At 38.9% G+C, this 15,459-nt stretch overlaps 1 long non-coding RNA gene across 1 annotated transcript in view; it reads right to left on the bottom strand.

Annotated features, from left to right (window-relative positions):
* Positions 1 to 15,459, bottom strand: part of LOC147657499 (uncharacterized) — a 44,266-nt gene that overhangs the window by 11,673 nt on the left and 17,134 nt on the right. The window lies entirely within an intron of this gene.

Genomic DNA, 15,459 nt, shown 5'->3' with positions numbered 1-15,459 from the left:
GGAGCATCGGGGATGATTCGACTCGTCTCGAAATGAAAAAAAAAAAAAAAAAAAAGAAAAAGAAAGAAAGGAAAAAGAAAGAACCGAACTTGATGTAAAAATTCTCAATGAAAACACTTTGACAAGGGCTGTGATGCATGTTTTATTTAAACGGAAATGCGTGTTCGATTCTCGATACGGGCAGGGAACGAATTGTTGAGAAGGGAGGGCTAAGGAAATGGCAATCTCGAGCTATTCCGGGTGGAATATCGTGTTCAACGTCTCCATCCTCTTCGATTCACCTCTCCTCGATATCAAACTATCGCGAGTCCAGGAAAGAGCGGAACTGCAGTTTAGATGCCAGGCGCAGCGAGCAGTATCCTCCCCGTACACTCTTCAACTAATGAGAAACTATTGCAGAACGTGATTGCAAAGTTTCCACTTGCCCTCCCTCTCTCCCTCACCCCTGGAGAATCATTTAGAGCGCAGTATTCTTTCCGCAGATCCTTACGATTCGCCATTCCCTTACTTCGATGTTCATTTATTTCTTCCGCTTCTTTTTATCTCTCTCTCTCTCTCTCTCTCTCTCTCTCTGTCCGCGGGAAATACGAATTCATTAAAATATTACAAAGTGACACGTTGAAACGAAGTTTGAAATTATATTTAGATATGCAGATGCATCGATTGAAGTTGTTCGATTGGGAATTTTTTCTTTTTTCTTTTCTCTATACGAATCGTACGAGAGATTGTAGATTTCAACGGGATTTTGCGCTCGAGACGAATTTTTCGATTAATTCTTCTTTTCCACCGGCGATCTGATTTAATTTAAAGTAGATTTTCTACCTTAACGGGGAAATAATTTATTCCAAATTTTTGTTAAAGCGTTTCTTCTTCTGCACTCTATCCGAATGATAAGAATATATTTTAATCATCGCTGGATTCGTTTTCAATCCATCAGAGTATCAGTTCCGTTTATTTATTTATTATTATCCGACAAAACGAAGAAAGAAAGGTTTCTATAATAATCGATCGATTGTTTCATATTCTTGTTACAAGATTCTCCTAGATTGTTGAATCACAGTTAATTATATCAAGCAACGTTACAAGCCGGTTGTTGGTTCGAAAAGATACTTTGGTTAATTAAAATTCCACAAGTTTCCTACCATTAACGATTTTAATTACCGTAATTCTCAGATATGCGAGAATACTGAGTAGAACAATGGCAACATCCAGTGCAACTTCTAACGGTGGCGCCTGATTTAATATATCCGTCTCAAAATATTTTTCCCCCGAGTTTTTAATCGTTCCATCACGGCAAAGATGTCCGTATTTTTCTTTCGATAATATGTCTTCTTCGACAACGTTGAAAACGAGACGTACAGAATTCCTTTACCCGATCAAGTTGAACGTATAAAAATAATATAAAATTTTTGCGTAAAATATTTTTACCTTACGCAAAATTATTATATTATATTGAACTTTTAAATTTTTTACTTTGACTTTGTAGTTCCAAGTTATATACCTCCAAGAAAGAAGATTCTTCAAGAAGATTTATATTATCTATTAAAAGTTTGAAATCACCACCCACGTGATTCACGAAATCCAATAATTTGAAAAAAAAAAAAAAAAATTCCATTCCATCTTGAAAATCTATCGAATTAATGAACCATATCGATATCTATATCGTTGATTTCTAATTAATAACAAAGGAAACCAAAAAAAAAAAAAAAAAAAAAAAAGGATTTTTGCCAGCATGCCGCGATTCGATCTAATTTTCATTACTGAAAAAAAATCTCCAACGTTCCAAACTTCAATGTTTCAAAAAAATAAAAAGAAAAATTCCGAAACATCGAATCCGAATCTAATCTAAAATCTTAATTTTCCTCTCTCAGACTATCGAATTCTTTCTCCTTTCCACCACTAAATTCTCCTCGTCCATCACACTCTTTCCAAAACATCGAATCCGAATCTAAACAAAATATCTTACACCAAAGATCGAAAGAGAAATAATTTTTCTTCATCTATCGAATTCTTTCTTCTTTCCACCACCGAATTCTCCCCCTCAACCATCACACTCTTTCCAAAACATCGAATCCGAATCTAAACAAAATATCTTACACCAAAGATCGAAAGAGAAACAAAGAGAAATAATTTTCCTTCATCAGACTATCGAATTCTTTCTTCTTTCCACCACCGAATTCTTCCCCCCCCGTCCATTACACTCTTTCCTTCGATAATTCCACTTTTCCATCGTTCATTAATATTTATACGGAATACATTACACGCTTCTTCTCATTCCCCTCGAAGACCGGAGACATTCTTCTTCCAATTATTACACGCAGAGACTCTCTCTCTCTCTCTCTCTCTCTCTCTCGGTTGAAATCGAAGACCACGAGGCGGATAATGATTCCTCCTGCAGCACGAGGACTATATCCGACTTGTTTTGCCGATTTCGTCGGTAACTTCGTTAAACTGCGAGGGAGGAGAGAAGAAAGAGAGAGAGAGAGGGAGAGAGGTTCTTTCTCCCTCGTGACTCGCAATCAGTCGACTCTCATCGGCGTTCAGAGCTTCCTCTCGAATTACCACCAAGGACGACTCGTAGACTGGCAGAGTCAATAGATCCATCCACCTTCGTCTCACCTTCTTCCCGGGGAAAGGGGACGCTGCCAATCGAGTATCTTACGAAATAATCCTTTCTTCGTTGGGGGACAATCGTTTCCAGTGATGAATTTCAAAGGGAATCGATCGAGTTGTTGATATCGTGATTGTTATGGTAATTGTTATTGCTACCGTTCGTATCGGCCATTGTCAATTGTGGAAAGAGGGGGAGAAAAGGGGGCAGGCTTCGTTCTTCTTATTATTCGAATTTGTAAACGGATTTGTTAACGGTTATTGTTAATTATATTATTATTATTATTATTGTTGTTGTTGTTGTTGAGAAATTTTTATTTTTCTTGAAGAATTTTTGAAACAGATTCGTTTAAATCAGTTCTTCACAATTAATTGATCGCAACGTTGCACGATATTACAACGTAACTCGTAACTAGTACAAACGATACGTGCAAATATAACGATGACGTATCTACGTGTTTTTTTAATATTCTCTTTCTTTTTCCTATTTTATCCTGTCTCAATATTAATTAGTTTTTTTTTTTTTTTTTGGTAAATTGCGAGGTAGACCAATTTTTCTTCGTCTCACATTTTTATCGTAATGTTACGAGTATTATAGTGAACAGCGTATTAAATTATTATAAATTCCTATTTCAAATTCCAATTTTGTTTCGTCGTTAATCTCAACCTCTTCAAGAAATTAGAAAAGGAAGGAAGAAGGAATCGAATAAAAAGGAATCCACGATCCATGGAACAGGTTTACACGATAATAATTTCTCTAAATATTCGTCATCGATACCTGGTGCATGAGACAGAGATCGTTTCTCATCGACAGACAGCAAAGGTCGAAGACATCACGAAGGATGGGAGAAGAGAAAAGAAGGAAATTCCGCGGCGTGTCGCGGAGCGTTTGTCGGATGGTTGCGTCCCCTTTCTAAGACGATTATGTGAAAAAGGGAAGAGGGAAAAAAAGAAGAAGAGTAAGAAGAAGAAGAAGGAGAGGAAGAAGGGGGGAAAAAAAGGAATTAAAGACGTCAAGTTGAAAAGTGGAGCTTTAACGTACGAAACGTAAAACGTTAGGGTAGCGATGGAGAGGGGTCAGAAGGCGTGGAAAGAGATTCGAGAATGAAAGAACATATTGAAAGAAGTATGAAGAAGGGAGGTCGAGGAAAGAACAGTCCCCCTTCGGGCAAAGAACAGACGTTGAAAAGATAGAACAGCTTGTTGGAAGTATCTCCATCATCGACCGCTTTTCCTTTCTTTTTTTTTTTTTTTCCTCCTCTTCCTCTTCCTCCTTCTTCCTTTTCTTCTTTCTCTCTCTCTCTCTCTCTCTCTTTCTCGTATCAAAGATCCAGATCTCTCTTCCCTCCTTTTCATTCCTCTCCTCCTCGAGAGACCGCGAACAAGTGGTGGAGGAGGAAGAGGAGAGGAGAGGAAAGGCTTGGAGGAAAGATGAGGAAGGTTGAACAGGGATAAGACCAACGCCCTCTTCGGTACCAGAGCCAGTTTGCTCTTTACATTACATTTATTTTACTTCATTTTTCGCGGAATAAATGTCTTCGGGGGCTTTGCCAGTCGGTTAGGAAAATACTTTCATAATACTTGCCTCCTCTTTCCAACCAACCCTCCAACGCAACGCACTTTCCTCCTTCTTCTTCCTCTCTCTCTCTCTCTCTCTCTCTCTCTCTTCATTCCAGTTCTCCTTTTTCACGTTCTCTTTTGTCTTCGAGGGAGTGGCGGTTTCTTTCTTCCCTTGGCCAGGCTAGAAGCCGTGGAATAAAATAATAAAGGGAAGCAAGACACGACACCCTCCACCCTTCAAACCAGCCCCGTGTTTGTTGCCAGTCTACCAACGAGAACTAATATCGCGGATCCCTCGACGCACGATACAAAGGAAATTTTTTGGATAGCTCGTATACGATAGATCTTATGATTCGCGGTTTCGAGATCGTGGAAAAATATCCTCGCTCTCGGTATTTGAGAGATTTAACGACCTCCCTCCCCTTGTCCAAGAAAATTCTTCCGTAATTAATATTTCGAGAACCGATTCTCCTATATTATTTCAATAATAATACGAAATGATAATATTCACGTAATGCCCACATACGACTACGTAAGAGAATAACGATAAATTGTTGTTGATTAATTTACAGCAATGAGGAAAAAAGAAATCGGACGAATTCGTCGAAAAAATCGAAATCGTTCAATTTCCATCCAATATCCTCTTTGGATATAACAATGCTAACAAAAATTTCAACAACGTAAAAATTTACGATGTACACGAATTTAATAAATGGATCGAATTTCTATAATACGATTCGATCCTTTAAAAATTCTTAACTTCTTTGATATCAATATAACGCGATATCCATTATGTGCCTTGTTACTCATACAACGAGTGCAATTTTCGAAATCGCGGAAGATAATTGAAGATACCGTGAAACTTGACGACACTTCGATTTAATATCGTCTTCGGTATCCCGCGAAACAATTAAATCGGGGGGGAGGGAGCAGGGAGGTATTAAATTTCGATGGGAATGCAACAACGAATTATATGAGCCGAGGAAAAGCCTGGTAACGGAGAATTCAAGTCCATGGAAATCGTTGCTACAATGGCCTCATAGACACAGGTTATTTCGGTTCTCCAAACGGGGCGGGAAAGGAAATCCTCTTCCAGGGGTAGGAGAGTGGTTCAAATATTTGATTTCGAGTTTTCCATTGTATCGCGCATTCCTTAATCCGATTTCAACACTTTTATAATAATCCAGCGAACAGTCACAAATATTTAAGCTCTCGAGGTGCAATATTAAACAGGGTCGACGGTAATTTCCTACGGGAATTTAAACGCAACACTGAAAATTTCTTCCTTCGAAATTACCGTTAATGAAAAGGATGCTCTCTTTTGTTAAGGTTTATCGTTTCCAAAGTATACATCCATTGTATTTTAAACGACTCGCCAATTTGCAATCGAACTTTCCAGCAGAAAAATATTTGGAATTTTAAATAGTTATTTTATTAAACGAGGAATTTGTTACCTCACAATTGAAAAAGATGCTCTTTTTTGTTAAAGCTCATCGTTTCAAAGTTAATCTCGCTATTTTAATAATTACAGATAAATATCTATAATCATTTATTGAAAGAAGGAAATCGTTCCTTCATTCTCGTCATTTTTCTCTCAGAGATCAAAAATCCTTCCTCTTCGATCCTTGAGGAACACACAATTGAAAAAGATCCTCTTCCTTGTTATCGTTTCGAAGCAAGCTCCATTATATCTTAACAACACATCAATTTTCAATCAAACTTTCTAATAATTCAATCGTCCATTACATCACAGATAAACGAGTCTCGTCAAACCGACAATTATTTAAAATTATTCCCATTCCTCCCTCCTTTTTCGTGGCCACGTGTGCCCTGTTCTGCTCAAACGAGGCGAAAAACCTCGTCCAATCCTTCGTCTCGTTCGATCCTCGAGCACGACTCGTCGCCGAGGTGGATCACAATGGATCCATCAGTTGGGCCAGGGTAGCGGGATTAAACCGGAAACAGCGAATTTCGATCAACCACCGCGGCTTCTTGATAACTCTCCAACTCTGCCTACGGTATTACGCTCCCCCGGAAACTCGGTGGGAAAACATTCACTTTTCGCTCTATCCCCTCTCTCTCCCCCCGTGCCTATTCGCTTTTCCAGTCGCCAGAGATGCGTTCACCTTAAATTACGACACGCCAACATCCTCCAAGACCCTCCTCTTCCCTCTCCTCTCTCTCTCTCTCTATTTCCGCGCGGTTCCCCACCTCCTCCTTCTCCTCCCCTTTCGTCGGGTTTAAGCATCGAGTAACCGATTGCAAATACGCGGCAAGGGGAGGGGGAGGGAGCAGGGGCGAGGGTTGCGAAGAGACGCGGAAAAGAGGAATTGAAGTTTGCCGAGGTTGTAAGAGGAGACGATGGTAAATATCTTCCTTACCTTCTCGTCGTTTTCCGGATGGCGTCTTCGTTTCGAGGACCCGCCCCCTTCACCCCCCTCGTCGAACCACGGCAACCGATATTCGCGCCAATCTCTCTCTCTCTCTCTCTCTCTCTCTCTCTCTCTCTCTCTCTCTCTCTCTGTCTCTCTTTGGATGCGTTTCAAACCGGTTCAAACCGAATTGGTTAATGTTTGATGTTATGGAGCTGGGGTTAGCTGTTTGTCTCGTATCTCGTATGCTTTTAATATTATTTCTTTTCTTTCACTTTCTTCTATTACGTGGATGTCGAATGATGAAAGTGAGATCGATGATTCGTCGTTTGATATCCAACGTTTATTTAATTTTATTTCACAGGTTTCGCACAGGTCGGGTTTGGCGTTTGTCGCTCGTTTACAGAAAAAGCTTGCGCTGCTTTCTAATAATCCTCGGCGATAATTTGATTAATTTTGTATTACTTTTTGCTCGTTTTAAGTTGAATTAATTAATTAATATTCAGATCGAATCAGATTTTCCTTCGATAGGCCGTTCGATATTTTTTAATTATCCCTCGTTCGCGAATGTTGTTAAATTTCCCTCCCTTTCCCCTCCAAATTATCTCTAATCTCTAACTCATTTCAATCGATCGAATTTAGATACGTGAAACGGGAGTATTCATTTTCAACCGTCCATAATATATCCGAAATAGACAAAAAATCATCCCTCTCGATCGATCCACTTCGTTAAAAAAAAAAAAAAAAAAATAAAAATAAATAAAAAAACAGAAGAGCAGAAAATGCAGGAATGTTAGCACCGAAATGCGCAACATCGTTTCATTGAAAAGATCATCCGTTCGAATTCCACCATCCGGCTGACATTTCATAGAGACGCGCAACGATTGACCGTTATATACGACTATGAAAATGACCGCAAAAGTAAAACTGAGCCACGAGTGTCCACCCGGCAAAACGCGTATATATGTGTGTGTGTGTGTGTGTGTGTGTGTGTGTGTGTAATGCAAGAGAGAAAGAGAGAGAAGGGAGGGGAAGAGAGCGGACGAAAAAAAAAAAATGAAAAGGAAAGAGAGAGCGAGCGAGCGGAGAGAGAACAGAGAGAAAAAATCGTGGAATTAGAGAGGAATTCCACGGATTTCCCGGAATAATAAACGCGACCGGATCTAGCTCCGATTTAACCCCCCCACCCCTCTCGATCGCGATTTATTTTCGTACAGATGCGCACAATTAACGCGATTTCTACGTCAATTCATGGTATCAACCCCGACCGATAAACAAGCAACGAGGACCGTTTTATTCTTTTTTTTTCCCCCTTTCTTTCTTCTTTTTTTTCCTTCTCCCCCTCTCTCTCTCTCTCTCTCTCTCTCTGCACCCTCGTCTGTTCGAACAATTATTCGTAATAAACATTCTACACTCGTTCTACACTTGGTTGAAACGCACTCGATAATTGGACACGTTTAAAACCCGATACGTGCTCGTTTTTTTTTAACCCTCTGCCTCAACCCTCTGATTTCATCTCGATAATGCGTGCGTCTCTATCTCTACGTGCTTTTACACCCGTATTTTATTTTTGTTTCATTTTATTTTTCATTTTTAATTTTTTCCCTCTTTCTTTCTTTCTTTTCTTTCCTTTTCCTCTCTCTCTCTCTCTCTCTCTCTCTCTCTCTCTCTCTCTCTCTCTCCTACGTTTCTCTTCTCGCAGCAAGTGTTCGACGACGACACCCGTGGCCGTGTGTTAAACTTTGTGCGTGTATATATATATATATACTTGTTGTGTGTATTTATTAGGCGAGAAACAGGGAAAACGAATTAATATCGGCGATCGATTCGGGAATAGAGTTTTCGTTCGGTTGAATTTCACGGTGAATTCTTTTTTTTTTTTTTTTTTTTTTTTTTCACGAAGATCAAAGGGAGGATCGACAATGTTCGGGACGAAAAGTTCTGATTATTCGCGTGGCCATGTTTACGGGTTTTCTTTTTTTTTTTTTTTGGAGTTGAAATGAACGATTGCAACGGAACGGTCGATGATAATTTTTTTTCGAATTTCGTACGATTTGAATGACGGTGATGGTGAAATTAGGCGGTTCGATAAAGACCGGAGTTGGTATTTGGAATATCGATTTTTCAGACGATAATTAGACCGCGAATTATGTAAAAATTACGCCCCCTTAAATTTGACTACCAAAATTTCGCATTTAAATTATAATGTGTAAAATCTACATTTTAAGGTAATCTTGCCGGGGGAGATGATAAAAAAAAATATATAGAAAAATGAGAATGTTGAAGCAATGTTTGAAATTGTACGCGGAAAAAATTTAATCTACTAATGACGAAAGTAAGGGAGACGATCACGTTATATCACGATTCGTCCCACGTATATAACATCATCTAAAATATTATTCTATTCGGGATTGTTTGTTTTCGAAATATGGTGGAACGATACAACGATATAGAATGAAAATATTTATCCGCATAACGTAATTGAATATTCAAAACGCTCAACAATAGTGTTTCAATATTTTAATTCGATTCGTATTTCGTGCACATTTGTTCGAAATTTTGTTTCCATTTTTCTTTTCCTTTTTTTTTTTTTTTTTTTTTAGTAACGATACAAAAATATACGTCTATGCATTCTCCATTAAAAAAAAAAAGAGAAAAAGAAATAATCAATTGTCAGGTTGATAAATTAAAAATAATAGAAAATGTTTTCTGGCGTTACAGTTCGCGAGGATAAAAAAGAAGAAAGAGATTGGAAAAATTAGAAATTTAACCGTTATTCGGGAACAGTGAGTGTACAGTGAGACCCCTTTCGCTCAGAGCTCATTTGAATAAACGAAAGACCGCTAAATTTCACCGCTCCTATTACGTCTCAAAAATTCAAGCGCACGATTTTCCCACCCGTGAAAGGGGTCCCCCATCGATTTGAATATTTATAAGAAAAGGACGCCTCCGTGAAATTCTCAAGTAGGTTTACAGATATCGGCGCGATTTAGCCAGACATTGAATATATTAATGGAACTCGATTGCGTTTCCCTTCGCGAATCTCACCTCTTCCGCCTCTTGTTACCCCATTGTTCGATAAATAACGCGAGAAATTCAAACGAGTAAAATTTTAAAGAAACTCTAGTTGAAAATCTAGATCTAAATTTATCCGATAAGATAAATTTTTCTTTTTCTTTTTTCTTTTAAACGAAACCGTCTCGCCTTACAAATTAAAATTCAATCGCAAAATTAACGCAATTCCTTCCACCAACTTCTCGACGAAAGTTTAACCGAGGGGATTAGCCGAGAGTGAGAGTATATATTCGTCGAAAAATCCGAGTATTACTGCGAGCATAAAACAAATTGTCCACATCCATTTCGACACTTTTTGTCGCCTGGAGGCAACTTCTCCCAAAAACGATATATATATATATATATATATATATATATATATATATATATAACACATATATATTCATCGAAGTATTCGGGTATTCGGACTATTTTAAATAACAAATTTCGACAGGCGCAACTGCCGTTTCATGTTATTTACTCGGCGAAGCCATTCATATTGCACGGTCTGACGATTTAATATTATGATCACATTGTTTATTAATTCGCCGATGTACGTCAGTATTACACAAGTAATTGCATCAATTTTCCGCTAAACGATATTACGCGATATTTCGAGCGATATATAATTATTTTGCCCCTCCCCTCCCCATCCGTGTTATAATTACGAAATTACGCGTGGAAACAATAAACAATATGTGTGTATGTATATATATATATATACAATAGGCATGGCGTCGAAAAGTAAGAATGTAGGGATCGAGATAATTCGTTGGACCTCTGTTTATGAATTTGATTAAAAGTAAGGTACGTGTTGGTTGGTTATGCAGTGGTGAACAATAAATAAGAAACGTACGGATTTAGCTGAATTTTGGTTATACGTGTCGGGTTATACGTAACAACTGAGGATCGCGATATAGAAGATAAACAAAAGGATGCCAACTAGTAGAATAGTAATACTGCTAGCAACTGTTCAATAATAAAATTATATGTATAAAGTTTCAGTGAACTTTATAGCCTGTAACAATAATGTTGATTAAAAGTAAGATATTTGGAGGAATAATCGAGGCCTGTGATTATGAGCAAAAGAGACGATTTGGTTTCGTTTCGATGAGAATTTCGAGGGGGAGGAAGGAGAAGGAGGATGGAATCTTTGGATATCGTACGAAGAAGATATCGTCGCGTTTCTGTTAATTTCGAGTTGATATTCGGGAATTGACAGGATTTTCTTTGTTTACGGGAAGGGGTCCAAAGGGATCTCCACGGGGGAAAAAGAATTAATTTTTTTTTTTTTTTCTCGACAAAGGGAAGGGCGGTATGGAAACCGGATGTTATTCGATACAGTGTTGTTATTGCTTTCGATGCGTATTTGTCCCTTTTGCGAAGGGAGAAAAAGAGCGCCACTTTTCGAGTCGATTTGGGAAAAAATATGATCCGCCGGAAGCAAGTATCGGTAAAGTTTTAAAACGATTAAACAGAAATTCATTTTATACATCATCGTTTCCCCGAGAAAAAATTGTATTCGAAATTATTTTACAGTGCCAATTTTTTTTTTTTAGTCGAAACGGATCATGCTGAAAAAGAAAAAAAGTTGTTTATAAATTTGTAATATTCCTCCTTTCCTTTCTTCCCTTGCGTCGATATAAAATCCAATATCTCAATTCCTTTCCATCTTTACCAATTTCCTATTATACGGTGCGAAAGAAGTATCGAACTGAAAATAAAAGATAAAGAAAAAAAAAATAAGATAAAAGTATTCAAAAAAATCCTCCTATAGTACACTATTGCCAGAAGATCGGAATAAAGGAAGATTTACAACAAAACATGGAAGTTCCCCTTGGAAATAAAATTACTCGGTTAAATGGTTATTTCTTTTGAAATTAAACACCAAGAAGAAGAATAAAAAAACATCTATCAAATTATATTACACGTATAAAATGATTGGTATTCCCTTCTAGAAATTCAACTTCCAAAAAAAAAAAAGAAAAAAAAAAGAAAAAGAAAAACGAAAAAAGCACCTAAATCTAAATTACAATTATCGACGGAAAAAGAATCACAGTTACCAGATGCGATCGTGCGTGGTCTCACAGTTTCCGGTTACTCTCTCAAGAAGCCGCGTGGTAAATTACCCAAAGGGATCGAGAATGCTACAAGCCTGTTGCGGTGTGTTCGCAATCCAACCAACCCTTTCTCCACCCTCCATCCCCTCTCACTCTATCTGTTAGTAGATTCGAACATCCGGAGAAGAAATCCGGCGGATACGGGCCAGAGGTGGAAAGAAGACGAAGAGAGAGGGGAGGAGGGGAGGAAGAAGCGACATCGAACGTTTCGTGAACTTGCTGGCTTGAGTTTCGGTGAGATCGTTTCCTGTTCGTGGCGGAACAGTTTCGTTTCATGGACTACCGAATATCGCGATTTCATCCACTCGAATCTCACCCACGCCCTGTAAACACCGGCTTCTTGCCAACACAGGCGGCGCTCCATACTCGATTAAGTTTGAATTTCAAGATATTTTTTGGTTATTGCCAAAAAGTTTCGTATCGCAACGGTCGATTTATTTCGTTGCTATTTTTTTAAAATTGGTTCGAACGAACACATTTACCACGTCCTAGTAGAGATTCAGATTCGGCAGATGGAGTAAGAATTAAGTTTTGTATCGTTTGGATCTTTTAATCTCTTAAAACGGGCTAAAATTTTGTTTATATTGTTGTAATCGTCTGTGCTATTTCTGTGAGTTTGAATCGAAATTATTATACAAGTACGTATTTAAATAATGAGGATGGAAAATTAATCACGTAATAATAATAATAATAGAATACCAAAATCCTGTTATTTTTAATATCCACGAATTAACAATCCATAAATTTATAACTCAACTCAACTATAGAACAGAATGTTATTTTCATACTCACAATCTCTCAATTGTATCACAAAAACGTAGAGAACGTTCGTATAAGAAAGAATAGTTCAGAAATCCCATTGAAGATACAAATTCCATTGTAACTCTGTAACGAATATCGAGTTACAAGAAGAAGTTAAAAATTCCAAAAACCGATTCGAAATATCATTTAAATATCGCAAATTAATATCCACCGCATTTAACCCACCGCATACCCTAATTTTCCAATAATTCTGCGCCACCACACATTTCCACGTCCCGTCCTAACACGGATGAACAGTTTAAACCGTGGAGCATCCTTCGGGTCGCGAAATTATTTTCCAACCGTGGACCCGGCTGTTTGCTTTCCAATCGAGCCGTGTAGAATAAATGTTTGAACGAAAATTCACAAACAAGTTTCGCGGGGCCGCCGAGGAGGGCCGGCCACGTGGCGTTATTTCGAATTTAGTTTTACAGAGATTTGAGAGGGGAGGGGGGCTCACGATGTCGCAATAATATCGCGTATAAATCCTCGCCGTTGTACAAAGAGCACGGCCGGCAAAGCTCCTCGCTGTTTGCATTGAACAACAACCGAAACGGGCGGCCGATCGAGCTGAAAAAGGTTGGTACGCGACGGTGGCGCCGCCAATTGCCTCGCGTCACGAACTTTGCACGCGTAAATCAAACAAATAACAAACACCCGCCATGTAACAACTCGCCTACTTCCCTTGTTTCCGTTGTTCCTTGTTGTTGCGCCCGTTTATGAAAATTTCCATAATTGGCCTTAAGTATTTGGAGAGGGTAAAAAAAAAAAAAAAAAAAAATTACGTAAGTACGTACGTTTCGAAAAACCGTACGTTTTCGAATAATATTCGCGTGAAAAATTAGAGAGTTTTGTTTTTTTATCTCGATGATACTCGATTGTGCACAATATTATTTAAATATTAAGGTGAGTATCACTTTTTTCCCATTTTCTCTTATGCAAATTTCTTATGAAAAATATTGTGCCATTTGTTGTTGAGTGCAATCATTGAATCAAGACTCGTTTGACGAAATCTTCTACGAAAAACCTTGAAAATATAAAAAGAGGATGGGAAGAAAAAAAGAAAGTGAAAAACGCTTAACAATAATAAAAATCTCGGATTGGTCGAGTACCGATTACGCCCGAGGCATTTGTTTCGTGGCTGGCCCGTCTGAAGTAGAAGGGAGGAACAAGGTGGCGGCTGTCAACCCCTTGAGCAATTTTAAATGCAAATTAAAGTATTGGTCCCGTTGGCCGCCGCCTGCTCCCGTTACAGTGAACAGCGGCGAGCCGCCTTTACGATGCATTTGCATATTAAGTGGCCGCGACCCAATAACACCCCCCACACCGTTCAACCCCCCCGTCGAGCTTCACGGAATTTCACGAGCCTCGTTCGGCCACCCTTCTGCCTCTCGTCCATACTGTCGTTTCGATATCGTGCAAAAAAAAAAAAGGAAAAAAAAAAAGGGAAAAAAAAGAAATCCTTAAACTCGATACCCTCGACTCGATCGTCTAAAATTTTAATTTCAGTTCGCAATTCGATTCGAACGACAAAGAGATCGAAAAAAAATCGTCAAGATTCTTCATCGTTCAATTTTTGATTCGAGCGATAAATAAATAAAATAGTTTTTTAGACGATTCCTTCTCGAAAATTATTGGGAAAATTACGCGTTGGTTTTTTTTTAAATTTTTTGAAGGAATGAAGAGATATATCTATCTTTCTTTGGATGGAAATCTATCTCCTCTCTTCTTCAAATTTTTAATAAAAAAAATTCCTGAGAATCTTTCTCTCGAATCTAAAGATATATATTTATATATATTCGCCGTTATTTCCCCGATCGATCCCAGACGTTAAAATCTCCCAAGAATCGAGGGAACCGTTCACCGATAATAATTATCCATATAATTCCTCCTCGCCCTTCTTTCCTCGCCCTCAAGACAAACCTCCGGAGTCTCGATCCGCCAATTATACCCTTACTGGCCTTATTTCAAAAATTCCATCGAGCGGAAACAATCGCCGGTCATCCCGGTTCCGGTTCGCTTGAAAAAGAAGAAAAGAAAGAAGAAAAGAAGAAGAAAAAGAATAAAAAAAAAAAAAAAAAAAAAGAGGAAGAAAAATGAACTCCTCGAAGAGAGAGAGAGAGAGATGAGGAAGAAGGAGATCGCCCTCCCTTCCCCCCCCTCCCTCCCCCGCAGAGACGATCCTTCTTTAATTAAAACAAGATCCAAATTAATTCCCATCAAAAACAGAGAGCGCGCCGCTTTGATGCTCCGCTTCGGCTACACAGGGATTATCTTTGTCCCAGGGGGTAACTTTCTTGGTTTTGCCACCAAAAGGAGGAGGACAAAAAACGGGGAGGAGGGTTGCGGAGGGTAAAAGAATCCAGAACATTTTACACCGCCCGGGGGCAAGTTTCGTCGCTTACGCAAAATAAACTTCGACGAATGGCCTTGACGCTCCTCCGCGGGGAGAGTAAACCACCACCACCACCACCACCACAACCGCCGCCACTCTCACGAGGGGGAGAGCGGGAGAAAGAGGGAGGAAGGGACATAAGGTGAGAGGGCTAAGGGGTGGCAAAAATGGCCTAGTACCCTCTAGAAAGGGTGGGAGGGGAGAAAAAAAAGGGTCTCTTGCGGTACATTTGGGTTTTATTGAATATAACGCGTGGCGTGGCCCCAACTGGCTTTCCAAGACTATCTTTACTTCCCCTTTGTCACCGTTTTCAACTCCTTCCTCCCTCCCACTACCGCTACCGGTTATCACGCTATACTGGTTTATGGAATTTTCGCGTGCATTTAGACAGTTTTCCCTTAACAGCTACCTCTAACCTTCGCGTATTCCTAGAGAGATTGCTCCTTTCGAGCAGTTCGAACCTGTTCTTTCGACAGGAGGAGGAAGGGATTGAATCGAGATAGTTCGATTTGAAAATTTAATAGTTGAAATTACGGATAAATTTATA

Source organism: Apis florea, unplaced genomic scaffold (genome assembly GCF_048593485.1).
Source record: "Apis florea isolate Af1SG1 unplaced genomic scaffold, ASM4859348v1 contig_3081_pilon, whole genome shotgun sequence".
Lineage (NCBI taxonomy): Eukaryota > Metazoa > Arthropoda > Insecta > Hymenoptera > Apidae > Apis > Apis florea.
The sequence above is the reverse complement of the archived record's forward strand: the minus strand, read 5'-3'. Positions and strand labels throughout refer to the sequence as shown.